The sequence below is a fragment of the Triticum dicoccoides genome, chromosome 6A (assembly GCF_002162155.2).
Source record: "Triticum dicoccoides isolate Atlit2015 ecotype Zavitan chromosome 6A, WEW_v2.0, whole genome shotgun sequence".
In the NCBI taxonomy this organism is placed as follows: Eukaryota; Viridiplantae; Streptophyta; class Magnoliopsida; order Poales; family Poaceae; genus Triticum; species Triticum dicoccoides.
This window is the reverse complement of record NC_041390.1, coordinates 439,120,580-439,136,600: the sequence shown is the minus strand read 5'-3', so window position 1 is coordinate 439,136,600 and position 16,021 is coordinate 439,120,580.

Below are 16,021 nucleotides of genomic sequence, written 5' to 3'. Positions count from 1 at the left end.
ACACACTTTGGCCTAACCTAGTGATCAGACCATGGCGCCCTATGTAATTATTCTGGAAGGTTATGGAATACTCTATAACCCTCCATGAACTTCCGATGATATTCCAATCTCCGAGGATTTTCCTGGTTTTCCAAAACTTCTCCGAATTTTTTCGATATACTTATGGTTTTCTCTTAAAAACCTTTTCAAACTTTTTTGGTGAATTTCTCTCACACTCCAATTACTCCTAATTCTTAATAGATCGGTAACCCTTAAGCATGTGACACCAAAGGTTCGGTAATGCGTAGACATGACCCGGAAGTCCTTCCGTCAATGATCAATAGCAGAACCATGGACATCCATATTGACCCGTACACCCATAGAAGTAATATTGAGTAACCTATTGTTCCCATGTTCTATTACCTTTGCTTCGTGGCACTTGACAAAACCCGAGATGAGATTTATTGGTATCCCCGTGAACTAACTTTTGATTATTATACCAAGTTCTCCTTGCTACCAATTTTGTACTTTTTTGGTTTCCGTGTTCCGGCATCCCTGTGATCATGCCATGCTATGTATGGCCAGACGATGATGGATATTGTAATACCGAGAGGGCCCTAAGAATATCTCTTCATCATTGCATAAGCAAAATTCAGTCTTGAACTATCAAGTCCCTTGTCATACTTTTGGATGCACCTATAAGTTCTTGTTATGATCACCCTATTATGGGTAATGTTTGACAAACCCCAAAGCACGACATACGATATGATGGTACTTGATACTCTCGTGATCTAACGATTATGCATACATTAACATCTTTGTGATTATACCAATATCCAGTGACAATATAATCAAGTTGTATATCAATCGATTAGATCTATTCAACACAGTTGTTCTCCAACAATGTGATCTCATTGTTGTTGGTGTACTTGTTATTTTAACTATGCCCATGATCAGAAAAAGAGGTCCATCGTGCTACACTTGAGCTAGTCTATTTGTTGTTTATTATCCCACTCATGCAACTGAGTTTTCCTCTGAATCTCTTTTATATTGCAAACTCGAGAAACATTGAAATTATGCACAAAAAATAAATATTAATTACAAACAAGGAAATAAATAATAATATTTATTATTGCATCTATGCATATTTCCTTCACATCATGGTCGACCACACGCCACACTACTAGCTGCAAACGCAAGCCATCCACCAGATATCAAAACCAAGAACATCATGCTTGAATTAGAGTACAACTCCCCGCTTGGGGACTTGAGGACGCAAAGAAGGATGTGTAGACTGCGAGAAAGCTATAGTTGTTGCCGTTGCTGCCACCCTGCGTTTGATGTTGTTATTTTCCTCGTTGGTGAACTGCAAAATCATGCTGAACGAGGCGAGAAGGAACGTCGCACCAACATGTACCTTCCTCTAGAAAGTTACAAGGCGTAGTGGCACGACCAAGTCCAATGTCTTAGCTTTGGAATAGTGTTCAAGGAGGTGTCCATAAGACACCAGGGGATCGACCTTGCGTACCCCAAGTCCTGATGACCATATACTAGTAGGAAACAGGGTATTAGTCCCGGTTCTAGAGGGCCTTTAGTCCTGGTTGGCTTACGAACCATGACCAAAGGAAGTCCACGTGGCCGCTGTGGGGCGCCCAGGCAGGAGGACCTTTAGTCCCAGTTTGTAACACCAACCGGGACTAAAAGGCAGCCACGTGTCAGCAGCTCGCATGCGCTAGGTTTTTGTTCTTTTAAAAGGGGAGTTAGGGGTTTTGGAGGGTTAATTTAGGGGTTTAATATTGTGTTAGCTAGCTAATAGAGAGAAGTGGCCTCTCTTTTTCCGTGCTTGGTCGACGCTAGCTACTATACATATAGAGAGAACTCGACGATAGCTAGTAAGCAAATGAAGGCACCATTAATGAAACAACATCGTGATCATGTACATATATAGAGAGAAGAGTGGCCTCTCTTTCTCCGTGTTTGGTCAAACAACAAATTTTGTATATCTATCCAATGCTACTACATATATACAATATAGCATCCCTGGCATCATCAAGCGCCAAACTCCCATTGAACTTCCGTATGGTATTCTCCCTTCTCATTTATGTTGTGGTCAAGAAAGAATCCCGTCAATTCCTCTTGAATTCCTTATATGCGATCATGTGGTAGGAGTTCATCCCGCATCTGCCAGATCTAATTTAAAGAAGGGGGTCAATACATATGTATGAATGAAACTCAACACAGTTGATGGTAATAAAATAAAATTGTGAATATTATTGTTTACGTACTTGAAATTGTTTGTCAGAGTAGCCCCGCTCAAAGGTCGAGTAGCGAATGAACTCGCCAACATAGTATCCACATAAATTATTCCCGCTTTCTTTCCACAAGAACTTTACGAGAATAGAGTTCAACCAAATTGATAATCAAGCATGATAATGATATTAATGGAACAAGAATCAATGAGAGATGCGCGGAACTAGCTAGTACTACTTACTCTGGGGTGTGTAAATCGCAGCTCCTTCTGCAGACCCGAAACCATTCCAGTGTACTCTTTCCAAACCCTACCAGGTAAAGAAAATGATTACTAGATATGAGAAAATGAACGAAAGTTGCCGATATGGTGCGATAATGATTGAACTTACTTCTGGAGCATTAAAGTTATGTCCGCATACTCATGGGGATCTTTACGTCTCGAGTCTAAGACAGTTACTACTCCCCGGTCAAGATTAATCTCTAGCAGAATAAAGTGGAACATGTGCACGCATAACTCATCAATTACATTACTATAACCTTGAGTAAGTGAAACCGAATATGCACAAGACAGTAACACTCACTTCAAGTTGTAAGTAATGAGTATTTTTCCCTTTGTTTTGATGTCGAAGGAACGATTCTAGCAAGTTTTCCTCAGTAGCATTGACTCTGTTTTGAACCGACCATTCATTTACGGTATTTGGGCTAATGAACCCAAGGTCATAGATTTTTCCCTTTTTGCATTCGACGATCTCCAATCTGCATAATATAGTGAGCATAATTATATATACATGCAATGAACAAGCTGACTATAGAGACTTAATTACAGAAGTAATACTTACAGACAGTAGCAAGTCATGAGTTGTTTGTCGAGGGCCTCTTGATTGAATAACTGAAATAACTCCACAAATTCAATAGGCATCAGGTCGAGTCCAATAAAGTCGTGCTCATCTTTAATTCTCACCATCAAACTATCCTTCCCAGACTTCCTGCGGGTATCCATGTACCATTCATGCAATCTTCGCATCATCGTTGTTAGGGGACGATGATTAGGTTTGATGAGAGTCTTCCCGTGATCTTATCTGAAGATATCTACTACCTCTAACGTTTCAAACTCTACATCATCGCTCAGGTAATCACCAAGATTGGTATCGGGCAGTAGCCCCGGATGATTAGGGACGATATCGCTAGACAACTTGAGCGAGGGGCACGATTGCTTCACCTGTTCGCCAAGCTGGGGAATTGTTTTCCCACTTCTTTGTTTTGCTAATCTTGCATCACTGGAAGTACTTCCCGACCACTGCGCTTCACCATATGTCTTTGCAATACAACGGTCACAGTTGGATTTCGGCGGAGTCGGTGGTGGTCGCGTAAGGGCATCCAGAGTGCGCTTCACTTTCACCAGATCTACCCTTTCCTTCGGAGGTGGAGGTTTCCATTCAAAATGGGCCTCCACTTCGGCTTCCACGGTTTCATCGGTTTCCTCGCCAGTCCTCTCATATGGTAACTTTGGAAGACTTTTTAGGCTTGGACCAAATCTCTATACCTTTCCGCCTCTTGTACTGCTAGCCGCCGGAGTGGCGGCGTCTCTCTTCCACCGTTGCTGAGGCGACGGAGTCTGCTGACATGCCGGAGGACGCGGAGTGCCCTCACGCGCCAGATGAGGCGGAGGTGGAGGCGGAGTGCCCTGACTTCTTGGAGGAGGAGGAGGGGGGTGATACCTCACCAACGTATCTATAATTTATGAAGTATTCATGCCATGTTTACAATAGTTTTATATGATTTTGGTATGATTTGGTTAGAACTAACCCGGACTGACGCTATTTTCAGCAGATCTACCGTGGTGTTGTTTTTGTGCAGAAATAGAAGTTCTTGGAATGCAATGAAAATCAACGGAGAACTTTTCTGAAAAATATAAAAAAATACTGGAACAAAAATCTACCGGAGGGGAGTCCGATGGCCCCCACGAGGGTGGGCCCGCGCCCACCCCCTGGGTGCGCCCCTGTGCCTCGTGGACTTTCCGTGGGCCCCCCTGACCTGTTCTCGACGCCAACCTCTCCTATAAATACCCAAACCTCTAGAAAATAACCTAGACCGGAAGTTCCGCCGCCACAAGCCTCTGTAGCCATGAGATATCAATCTAGGCCCTCTCTGGCACCCTCCCAAAGGGGGCCATCATCACCGGAGGCCATGGAGGAGGATCCCGGAGGGGCCATCATCGCCATGAAGGCCAAGATCCAGAGGGAGAACCTCTCCCTATCCAGGAGGGAGGCCATGGAGGAGGAAGCACAAGGGGGAGAACCTCTCCTCCTCTCTCTCGGTGGCACCGGAGTGCCATCGGGAGGGGAATCATCGTCGCGGTGGTCGTCTTCATCAACATCACCATCCTCATCTCTTTTACGTGTTCCACTCTCCCTCACCCCACCGTAATCCCTACTTGAACATGGTGCTTTATGCCACATATTATGATCCAATGATGTGTTGCCATCCTATGATGTTTTGAGTAGATATCCTTTGTCTTTGGGTTGATTGATGATCTAGATTGGTATGAGTTGTATGTTTCATTTTGGTGTTGTCCTATTGTGCCCTCCATGTCACGCAAGCGTGAGGGATTCCCACTGTAGGGTGTTGCAATACGTTCATGATTCGCTTATAGTGGGTTGCTTGAGTGACAGAAGCATAAACCCGAGTAAGGGGGTTGTTGCGTATGGGATAAAGGGGACTTGATGCTTTAATGCTATGGTTGGGTTTTACCTTAATGATCTTTAGTAGTTGCAGATGCTTGCTAGAGTTCCAATCATAAGTCCATATGATCCAAGAAGAGAAAGTATGTTAGCTTATGCCTCTCCCTCATATGAAATTGCAATGACGACCACCGGTCTTGTTAACAATTGCCTAAGACAATTCCGCACACCTATCCATCATTATTCCACACTCGCTATTTATAATATTTAGTAATATATTCTAACTTTATGGTAATAGCACCTACTTTTATATTTTATCTCTCCGATACCATGCAAAGTTATCCTCTTCATACCCACAACGTAGTTTTATTTCTTGTTTCTAGTTGGAAGCAAACGTTCGGTGTACGTAGAGTCGTATCAGTGGCAGATAGGGCTTGAGAGAATATTGAACTTACCTTTAGCTCCTTGTGGGTTCGACACTCCATACTTATCACTTCCACCTTTGGGAATTGCTACGATGATTCCCTGCACTTGGGGATTATCAAGGAGGAGGTGGAGGAGGAGGAGGAGGCGGAGTGCACTGACGCGGTGGAAGAGGAGGAGGAGGCGTCCAGTTTGCAAGCTTGATCTACTCCTTTCTCTATAGACATGTACTCCATAAAGCATTTTCCAGATGATTCTCCCCTTCACCTGTCGGGTAATCAAGCTCCAGCTCCTCAAATCCCTCCATTATTTCATCCACCGTCACAATAGCATAGCCATGTGGAATCAGACGGCAATGAAAAGTTCCCTCAGCTTGAGAAGCTACAACAGAGTCGACCGCCGCCTTCAAGGTCAGGTTCTGGCATTTCATCATTAGCTTGCAATGTTCAGCCTCCGTGGTACTATCCACGGGGTAGCGAGGAGTCGTGAAATCAGGCTGAAGGAGCTCCGTGGAAGCCACGCTGCTTCTCCGTTGAGATGGTGGGATAGCTTCTGGGGCGGCGTCGAAGCAAGGATCTTCATGCCGCTGAGATGGTTTGCCGGTAACTCACTGGCTCTCAAGTTCCTCTAATTTTGCTAATCTTACACTGAGCTTCTGCATTTAGCTTGCTTCCAGTTTCCTCTTTCTCTCTCAGCTTCTATAGTCACCGCTGTCGAGAAACCCATGCACCCATGGAACAGGGCCTAGTGTGCCTCGTGTTCGTCCAGGGTGTTCAGGGTTCCCGAGGGCCTCTATCAGCTTGTCCTTCTCTCTTTCGAGAATGAACGTCCCTTCCTGCACTGCCATGATATATTTCTGAAGCTTCCGAATGGGTATTGCAAGTTGCTTGTCTGTCCAAACACACTCCCCTATTTCTGGGTCCAAAGTTCCCCCAACCCCGAAGAACCAAGTCCTTGAACGATCTGGCTAGTGCAATGTCGTTGGTTGGACCCCTTTAGCAAGCAGGTCTTGCTCAGCTTTGTCCCACAACAACCGGGCTTTGTAGTAGCCACCCGACCCCGTGTGATGGTGATACTTCTTCTTTGCAGCATTTTTCTTGTTTGTCAGTGACCTTTTCGTACCCTTCGCTGATTTCTTGTAGGCCACAAATGCGGGCCAGTGATCTCTTATCTTCTCATATCGACCGATGAATTTTGGAGACACATCTTTGTTGACAAACTTTGTGTTCAACTCTTTCTTCCAGTTCCTAAATAGTTCTGCCATCTTCTTAAGAGCAAACGCCTTGACCTTTCGCTCTATAACTGGGTTATTCGGATCCTCCACTTGCGCTAGGCTGAATTTTTCATCAGCGAGGTACAAAGATCATCTTTTTGTTTGTCCTGGACATAATAAACTTCAGCGTCCTTATTCTTATTCCATTGTTGGACGCTGATCGGGACGCTTTCCCTAACAACAACTCCGCACTGATGTACAAATGCGTCCTTGGTCCGCATGGGAGCAATCAGTTGGCCATCTTTCGCGACATCCTTGCACAAACTTTTCTTCGGGCCTCGTCTCCTTACAGAAGTTTGGCTCAATCCGGAGGGCTAAAAGAAGAAAGAAGCGTTAATATATACCTCGCCGGACTTTGCAACAGTACCCTCCTCCCTTCGGTCACCGGAGTCGTCATCATGATCTCCTTCCTCCGCCATTCGATCACCAGAACCGTCATGATCTCATTCCCCCTCCATTGTTGGATCACCAGAGCCGTCATCCTCTCCTTCCTGACCATCGGTGTCGTTGAGAAATGACAAGGGATCACCTCCGGCGAGGATTATATCCCCCAACAACTATTCTTATTCTAAGTCTATTTCCATAGTTTCTTCAAATATTACAACATGAGAGATGGATTAGTGGCAAACATAGACCTAACTAATCACAACAAGGAATCATATGCATATATGAGCAATGAATTAGTTGCGGACCGCCTCTCTCATGCATGTCCGCCGTCCCCCCTCATGTCGAAGTTATCTGGGTTATACTTTCAGGAGAGGACACTTTGCAAAAAATAATCGCTATGCAGGAGATCAAACTATCAATTCAAACCCATTGACCTATGTCGGCCGCCTATTGAATAAATAAAGTCCCTTCGGTTCACTGAGGTAAGACTGGTGAATTAGACGCCAATATATAGTACTATACATAACAATTACAGGTAGGGGCGGGAGGGGGTAGATCGACAACGCTCTTTCTTCATCTAGGGTTTGGGTGGCCTCGAGAGTTGGTCGGGCGAGCGGACCGCCTCTCTCATGCATGTATGACGTCCCCCCTCATTTCAAAGTTATCGGGGAGGGGGTAAATTTTAACTTGGTGAGTCTTTTAACTCATTTTGAATATATGAACAATTTAACTTGGTAAATTTTAACTAATTTGTATGAACAAACAAATATTCTATGAACAAAAAAACATCGTATGAACATTTTCTATATATATACATCCATATATACATACATACATACATATATACACATACATATATACATATACCAAAAATGCTATATAAATACACACATACATATATATACATACATATATACACATACATACATACACATCCATACATACATACGTACATACATGGAAAAATGCTATATGAACAAGAAAATGTACGAATAAGGAGACAGTGGGCATAGCAGCGGTGGCGGCAGAGCAGAGTAGGAGCGGCGGCGGCTAAGCAGAGCAGGGGCGGCGGCGGCTAGCAAAGCGTAGGGGCGGCGGCGGCACAGGGGAAGGGGCCGGGGAGCTCACTAGGGGTTGGCATCGGGGCGGGGAGCGCCCTCGGGCGTCGGGGCATGGCGGTCGGCGTCGGGGACGGCGGAGCAGCCTAGCGGCGTCGTGCGTTTCGGTGTCGGGGGAGAGAATGGGGAGAAAACCACTAAGTGTTGGCTTATATAGCAAAGCCTTTAGTACCAGTTGGTGGCTCCAACCGGGACTAAATGCCACCCTTTCGTCCCGGTTGGTGCCACCAACCGGGACTAAAGGTGTTTTTCGCCAGCCCAAAGGGCGGGAAGCAGAGACCTTTGGTCCCGGTTGGTGGAACCGGGACCAATGGGCTTGTGTTGTAACTGGTGTGGTGTGGTGGGAGTTTAGTCCCACCTCGCTTGCCGAGAGGCGATCGCTGTGGTTTATTAGCCCCGCTGCGATAGACTCATCGAGCTCCTCTCTAATGCAGGCCTGTTGGGCCTAATGTTCTTCTATGCCCTGTTGGGCATACTTGCCCAGTGGGCCTGCATCCTGGCCCACATGTAGGTGGGTTTCTAATCGTATGCAGGTCGTGGTGGCGTAGTAGGCGGGCAATTTTTTGCATATGTTATTTTTAAAAAAAATTAATGTTATTTTTTGCATCTATTAAATTTAGTTATATAGTTTGAGTTGCATAAATTTTATATAATGCCAGTTGCATAAATTTTATTTTTTATTGATTCTTTTTAGTTGATTCCTTTTGTATTAGAGTTTTATAAAAGCTTTTTAGTTTGCTATTAAAGTTTGTAACAAAAAACCTTTATGAAAATTCTTTTTGCTATTAAAGTTTTTAACAAAAAACACTTTTATAATTTTAGTTGCATAAATTTTATATATTTTTAAGTTAATATTATTTTGATCATAACTAGATCAAAGCCATCATTAGAATAGTTGTGGAGAGAAAGTCTTCGCTTTTTCTTCGCGTGTGTCCCTTGCTTATTGCGCCGTAACCATGGATAATCTTCATCATTTAACAGGGTGATTGGGTAAGCCTTGACTTTGAAGGGAGGAATTTCATGAAAATATTCACAATCTTCAGACATGTCTGTCTTGCCCTCCACTCTCACGATGTCTCTTTTCCCTGAAAGAACTATGTGGCACTTTGGCTCATCGTATGATGTATTCGCTTCCTTATCTTTTCTTTTTCTTGGTTTGTTACACATGTCCTTCACATAGAAAACTTGCACCACATCATTGGTTAGGACGAATGGTTCGTCTGTCTACCCAAGATTTTTTAGATCCACTGTTGTCATTCCGTACTGCGGGTCTACCTGTGCCCCGCCTCCTGACAGATTGAACCATTTGCACCGAAAAAAGGGACCTTAAAATCATGCCCATAGTCAAGTTCCCATATGTCCACTATGTAACCATAATATGTGTCATTTACCCTCTTGGTTACTGCATCAAAGCGGACAACGCTGTTTTGGTTGGTGCCCTTTTGATCTTGGGCGATCATGTAAAATGTATTCCCATTTATCCCGTACCCTTTGTAAGTCAATACAGTCGAAAATGGTCCCCTGGCCAACGAGTACAACTCATATGCAACAGTGTTGTCACCTATGAGATGTGTTTGCAACCAACTGCTGAAAGTCCTGATGGGTTCACATGTAATCCAGTCGTCACACTGTTCCGGGTGTTTGGAGCGCAAAATATTCTTGTGTTCATTGACATACGGGGCACCAAGGCAGAATTCTGTAGAACTGTGTAGTGTGCTTGAGACCAAGAATGCCTGTCCCTACATATTATTGAGTCCGCTCCTAGCGTGCCTTTTCCAGTCAGTCTCCCCTCATACCGCGATTGAGGGAGACCAATCTTCTTAAGGTCAGGAATGAATTCAACACAAAACCCAATGACCTCCTCTGTTTGATGGCCCGTGGAGATGCTTCCTTCTGGCCTAGCACGGTTACGAACATATTTATTTAAGACTCCCATGAACCTCTCAAAGGGGAACATATTGTGTAGAAATACAGAGCCCAGAATGGCAATCTCGTCGACTAGATGAACTAGGACGTGTGTCATGATATTGAACAAGTATGGTGGGAACACCAGCTCGAAACTGAGAAGACATTGCACCAAATCACTCCTTAACCTTAGTAGAATTTCTGGATCAACTACCTTCTAAGAGATTGCATTGAGGAATGCACATAGCTTCCCAATGTCTAATCAAACATTTTCCGGTAGAAGCCCCCTCAATGCAACTAGAAGCAGTTGGGTCATAATCACATGGCTGTCATGAGACTTCAGGTTCTGGAACTTTTCTCTGGGATATTTGTTATTCCCTTTATATTCGACGAGAAGCCAGACGGCACCTTCATACTGAGCAGGCATTCAAAGAAGATTTCCTTCTCTTCTTGGATAAGAGCGTAGCTGGCAGGACCTTCATACTGCTTTGGATGCATGCCTTCTTTTTTGTGCACATGTTGCTGGTCCTCCCGTGCCTCCAGTGTATCTTTTTTCTTCCCATACAGGCCCAAGAAGCCTAGCAAGTTCTGATTGCTCCCTCACTATAGTGCCAGAACACTCCTGTTGCTAGGACTACGTCGGTGTTTCCCCAAAGAGGAAGGGATGATGTAGCACAACGAATGTAGGCATTTCTTTTAATAAAAAATTGTAGTGGGGTTTTTACCCTACTGTTTATAGTCAAAAAAAGGTAGGTATTTCCTTTAGTGATGAAACCAAGGTTATCGAACCAGTAGGAGAACCAAGCAACACAACGTAAACAGCACCTGCACACAAATAACAACACCTCGCAACCCGACGTGTTAAAGGGGTTGTCAATCCCTTTCGGGTAACGATGCCAGAAATTTGTAGTAGATTGAAATAATAGAGCGTAAATAAATAAAGTGCAGCAAAGTATTTTTGTATTCTTGGTTTAAGATATCTGAATAAAAATGCAAACGAAAAGTAGATCGCAAGCAAATATATGAGGAAGAAGACCCGGGGGCCGTAGGTTTCACTAGTGGCTTCTCTCGAGAAAGATAGCAAATGGTGGGTAAACAAATTATTGTTGGGCAATTGATAGAAACTCAAATAATTATGATGATATCCAGGCAATTATCATTACATAGGAATCACGTCCAAGATTAGTAGACCGACTCCTGCCTGCATCTACTACTATTACTCCACACATCGACCGCTATCCAACATGCATCTAGTGTATTAAGTTCATGGAAAAACAGAGTAATGCAATAAGAATGATGACATGATGTAGACAAGATCCGTTTATCTATTGCATAGATATAGATCCCATCTTTCATCCTTAGTAGCAACGATACATACGTGTCGATTCCCTTTCTGTCACTGGGATCAAGCACCGTAAGATCAAACCCACTACCTGGCACCTCTTCCCATTGCAAGATAAATAGATCAAGTTTTCCAAACATAACCCAAATATCGGAGAAAAAATACGAGGCTATAAGAGATCATGCATATAAGAGATCAAAGAAACTCAAATAAATTTCATGGATATAAAAAGAAATGACTGATCATAAACTCAAAGTTCATCAGATCCCAACAAACACACCGCAAAAAGAGATACATCATATGGATCTCCAAGATACCATTGTATTGAGAATCAGCGAGAGAGAGGAAGCCATCTAGCTACTAACTACGTGTGACGCCCCAACACCGATGCTCGAGAAGTCTTCCATAGGTTCGGGGTTTCTCCGTGTGTTTTATTTTTGCATTGCATCATGCCATCATGCCATTATTATTGCACCCGTTTCAAAACTCTTTTAAATAAATTGTGTGGATCTTCGATCCATTTAAATCGAGGGAAGAGTGACTTCTCTTTATAACATATCCTCCTAATAATTATGGACTATTATTAAATATTCCATTCTTTTGGAATTAACCGTTGACACACTTGCAAATAAATCCCAATGCCTTGGTTATTTCAATTCTTGGTCTCCGACTTGTCCTCTTTTTCTTTTATTGTTTTATCGAGGCTCTTCCTAAGTGTTCAACATTTTTGGAAACTTCGGATCCGTACTCCTTTCAAACGAGTTGAATTAAATTCAAATACATTTGAATTTATTCTTTCAATCTTGGTATTTCCTAATTTTCTCGGTCCTAACATATTTTTGTGAGTCCGGGAAAACTATCCGCGCGTCCAACTTCGTCTCCTATCCTCTCTTTCTTTTCTTCCTTATCTCTATTTTTTTCTTTTGAGTGGGAGAGAGGGTGCCCAACAGGCCATTTAGGCCCAGCTGCACCTCAGGCCAGCCGCAGCCCACTTGGGCCTCCCTAGGCCCAGCCCCCACCTACAGTTAACCCTAGCGCCAGGGAGCTTCTCCCCTCGCGCCGCCACAGGAACGAGGAGCCCGATCCCATCTCCCCTCCTCACCTCTCGTTCCTTCCTGTAGTGAACCCAGACCCACTCGATCCCCATCTCCAGCGCCCACGCTCCTCTCTCCTCTCGCCCGAGCCATGGCCTCTCCCTTCCTCTCGCTGCCGCCTCATCTCGCCGGTTCGTCATCGTCGTTTTTGACAGGAGCAGCTACTCACATGGCCGCTAGCCCCCGCAGTGCCGGCCGGCCTGCCGCCGCCATCGTGAGCCTGCGCCCCCGCCGGCTACCAATCCCCTCGCCTCACGTCTCTGTTTCTCCTCACATCGCATGAAGCACTCCCACGCCACCAGTGAAGGCCAACTCTGCGGCACCTCCGGTCGCTGCCGTCCAGGACTACCCCAAGCTCATGCTGCAGTCGCTGCCCGAGCCGTCCTCTCCGGCCAACTTTGCCGTGCCTCGCCCCTTCCTCTGCTCCCTTTCGTCCTCCTCCTCGTTGCTGCCATAGCCACAAGCCGAGGCTTGCCTCGCCACCCCTTCAACCGTCCTGTGCCCGCGGTCGCGCAACACCATTTTTGCTACTTCTATGAGCATGTGGCCCTTGTTGGACCGAACGCCTCCATCCCCAATCCGTCAAGTTCCCCGGAGCTCACTTGGACACCAAGTACAATGATGATCCGCGAAGACCCTAGCTGCGCCAAGTTCCTCTTCGACCAACGTACAACTACCGGTGCACTCCTCAAGTCCGACTACAACGTGAACAACTACCGTCTCCGAAGAACCGTACCCGGACCGTCAAGCACCTTCTCCGAGGATTTTGCCAAGTACCATGACCTGACGACCCTCGAACACGTCAAGTACCACTACCGTCAAGTACCTCTTCGCAAGACCAAGTTCCTCTATGACATGTGTACGACTTCTGCCGCCGTGATTTTTCGACAAGATGTCATGAGCCTCTACTTCCACTACCGCTCTGATGATCGCCGATGAACGATAGGACAACTACTTCGACTACCGTCGCGTGAACCACTACTTCCCTCGACGTCCGAGAACGTCTACTTCCCCTACACCGCTTCGAACTCGAACCCGCACGCTTCGAAGGTATAACCCCAAGACGACCGTCCGAGAACGTTTGCATGTGTTGTATGAGATGCACCCGTTGTCTGCACCGTGTCCGAGTTGTCACTTGCTCGGTCCTCCTCTTTTGTCGCTAACCCGTGGGGACCCGGTATCTGGGAGAACCCCACCATCCTTGCATGTCATGCCCCGTCACTCTTCCTTTTGCACCGGCATCTCAATCGAGTTACCGGAAACCGGGACGTTGCCGTGGCACCGTTTCGTTATCGTTGCCGTGGCACTCCTTTTCTTTTCCACCATGATGACAACTGCTTATTAATATGCTCTTATCAACGTTTCCATAAATACTGCATAAAACTTGCACATGTCATTCGCATCATGATAATAACATTTAAATGTTTAAAATTGTTGTTTGCTTTAAATTACTAATGCATATGGGGATTTACCGGGTTTGTTGTTTGTTATATCCGGCCCCATTTAAATTGTTTAGATGGTGTAGTTTTGTTATACTTCACCTCTTGCCATGCTTAACAACATTTAATATTGTTGAGTACATAACCGAGAGAGAACTAAATAATGGATGTGGTGTTCCGTCAATATGCAACCCGTTGCATATTGAGCTCCACTTAATTTGTAGTTTTGGTTGTTGCCCTTGCCATGTCATGCATATTTAAACCGGACATGCATCATACTTGGTTGTGCATCATGCATGCTTATGTGTTGGTTGTTTACCTTGTTGTTTGGTCTTTTCCGGTGTTGCTTCTTCGGGTTAGTTCCGTTAACATCGCGTTTGTGAGGACCCGTTCGACTACGTCCATTTTTCTTCTTCATGGACTCGTTCTTCTTCCTTGCGCGATTTTAGGCAAGATGACCATACCCTCGAAATCACTTCTATCTTTGCTTGCTAGATGCTCGCTCTTTTGCTATGCCTATGCTGCGATACCTACCACTTTCTTATCATGCCTCCCATATTGTTGAACCAAGCCTCTAACCCACCTTGTCCTAGCAAACCGTTGTTTGGCTATGTTACCGCTTTGCTCAGCCTCTTTTATAGCGTTGTTAGTTGCAGGTGAAGATTGAAGTTTGTTCCTTGTTGGAACATGGAGATGTTGTTCCTTGTTGGAACATGTTTACTTGTTGGGATATCACAATATATCTTAATTAATTAGTGCATCTATATACTTGGTAAAGGGTGGAAGGCTCGGCCTTATGCCTGGTGTTTTGTTCCACTCTTGCCGCCCTAGTTTCCGTCATATCGGTGTTATGTTCCTGGATTTTGCGTTCCTTAGGCGGTTGGGTAATAATGGGAACCCCTTGACAGTTCGCCTTGAATAAAACTCCTCCAGCAATGCCCAACCTTGGTTTTACCATTTTCACTAACAACCTACCACCTTCCCTTGGGTTCTGCAGACTCAAGGGTCATCTTTATTCTAACCCCCCCCCCCCGGGCCAGTGCTCCTCTGAGTGTTGGTCTGAATTGAGCTGCCTGCGGGGCCACCTCTGGGAAACTTGAGGGTTGGTTTTACTCGTAGCTAGTCTCATCTGATTGAGCCCTGAGAGCGAGATATGTGCAGCTCCTATCGGGATTTGTTGACACATTCGGGCGGTGTTGCTGGATTTGTTTTAACCTATCGAAATGTCTTGAAGAACCGGGATACCGAGTCTGATCGGAATGTCTCGGGAGGAGGTCTATTCCTTCGTTGACCGTGAGAGCTTGTCATCGGCTAAGTTGGGACACCCCTGCAGGGATTTGAACTTTCGAAAGCCGTGCCCGCGGTTATGGGCAGATGGGAATTTGTTAATGTCCGGTTGTAGAAAACCTGAAGTTGACCTTAATTAAAATGCATCAACCGCGTGTGTAACCGTGATGGTCTCTTTCCGGCGGAGTCCGGGAAGTGAACACGGTGTTGGAGTTATGCTTGACGTAGGTTGTTCTAGGATCACTTCTTGATCATAGTTTCTCGATCGTGCTTTGCCTTCTCTTCTCGCTCTCTTTTGCGTATGTTAGCCACCTTATATGCTAGTCGCTTGCTGCAGCTCCACCTCATACCTTTACCTTACCCATAAGCTTAAATAGTCTTGATCGCGAGGGTGTGAGATTGCTGAGTCCCCGTGACTCACAGATACTTCCAAACCCAGCTTGCAGGTGCCGATGAGTCCGTGCAAATGACGCAACCAAGCTCAGGAGGAGCTCGATGAAGATCTTGTCCTTTATGTTGTTTGGTTCTAGTCGATCAGTAGTGGAGCCCAGTTGGGGTCGATCGGGGATCTGTGTAGCATTTGGGGTAGTCTTCTTTTATTTTGGTTCCATAGTCGGACCCTGATTGTATCTGGATGATATAATGCTTTATTCATGTATTTGTGTGAAGTGGCGATTGTAAGCCAACTATGTATATTTTTCCCTTATGTATTACATGGGTTGTGTGAAGATTACCTCACTTGCGACATTGCTTTCAATGCGGTTATGCCTCTAAGTCGTGCTTCGACACGTGGGAGATATAGCCGCATCGAGGGCGTTACACTACGGACCGGAAGGTCTACAA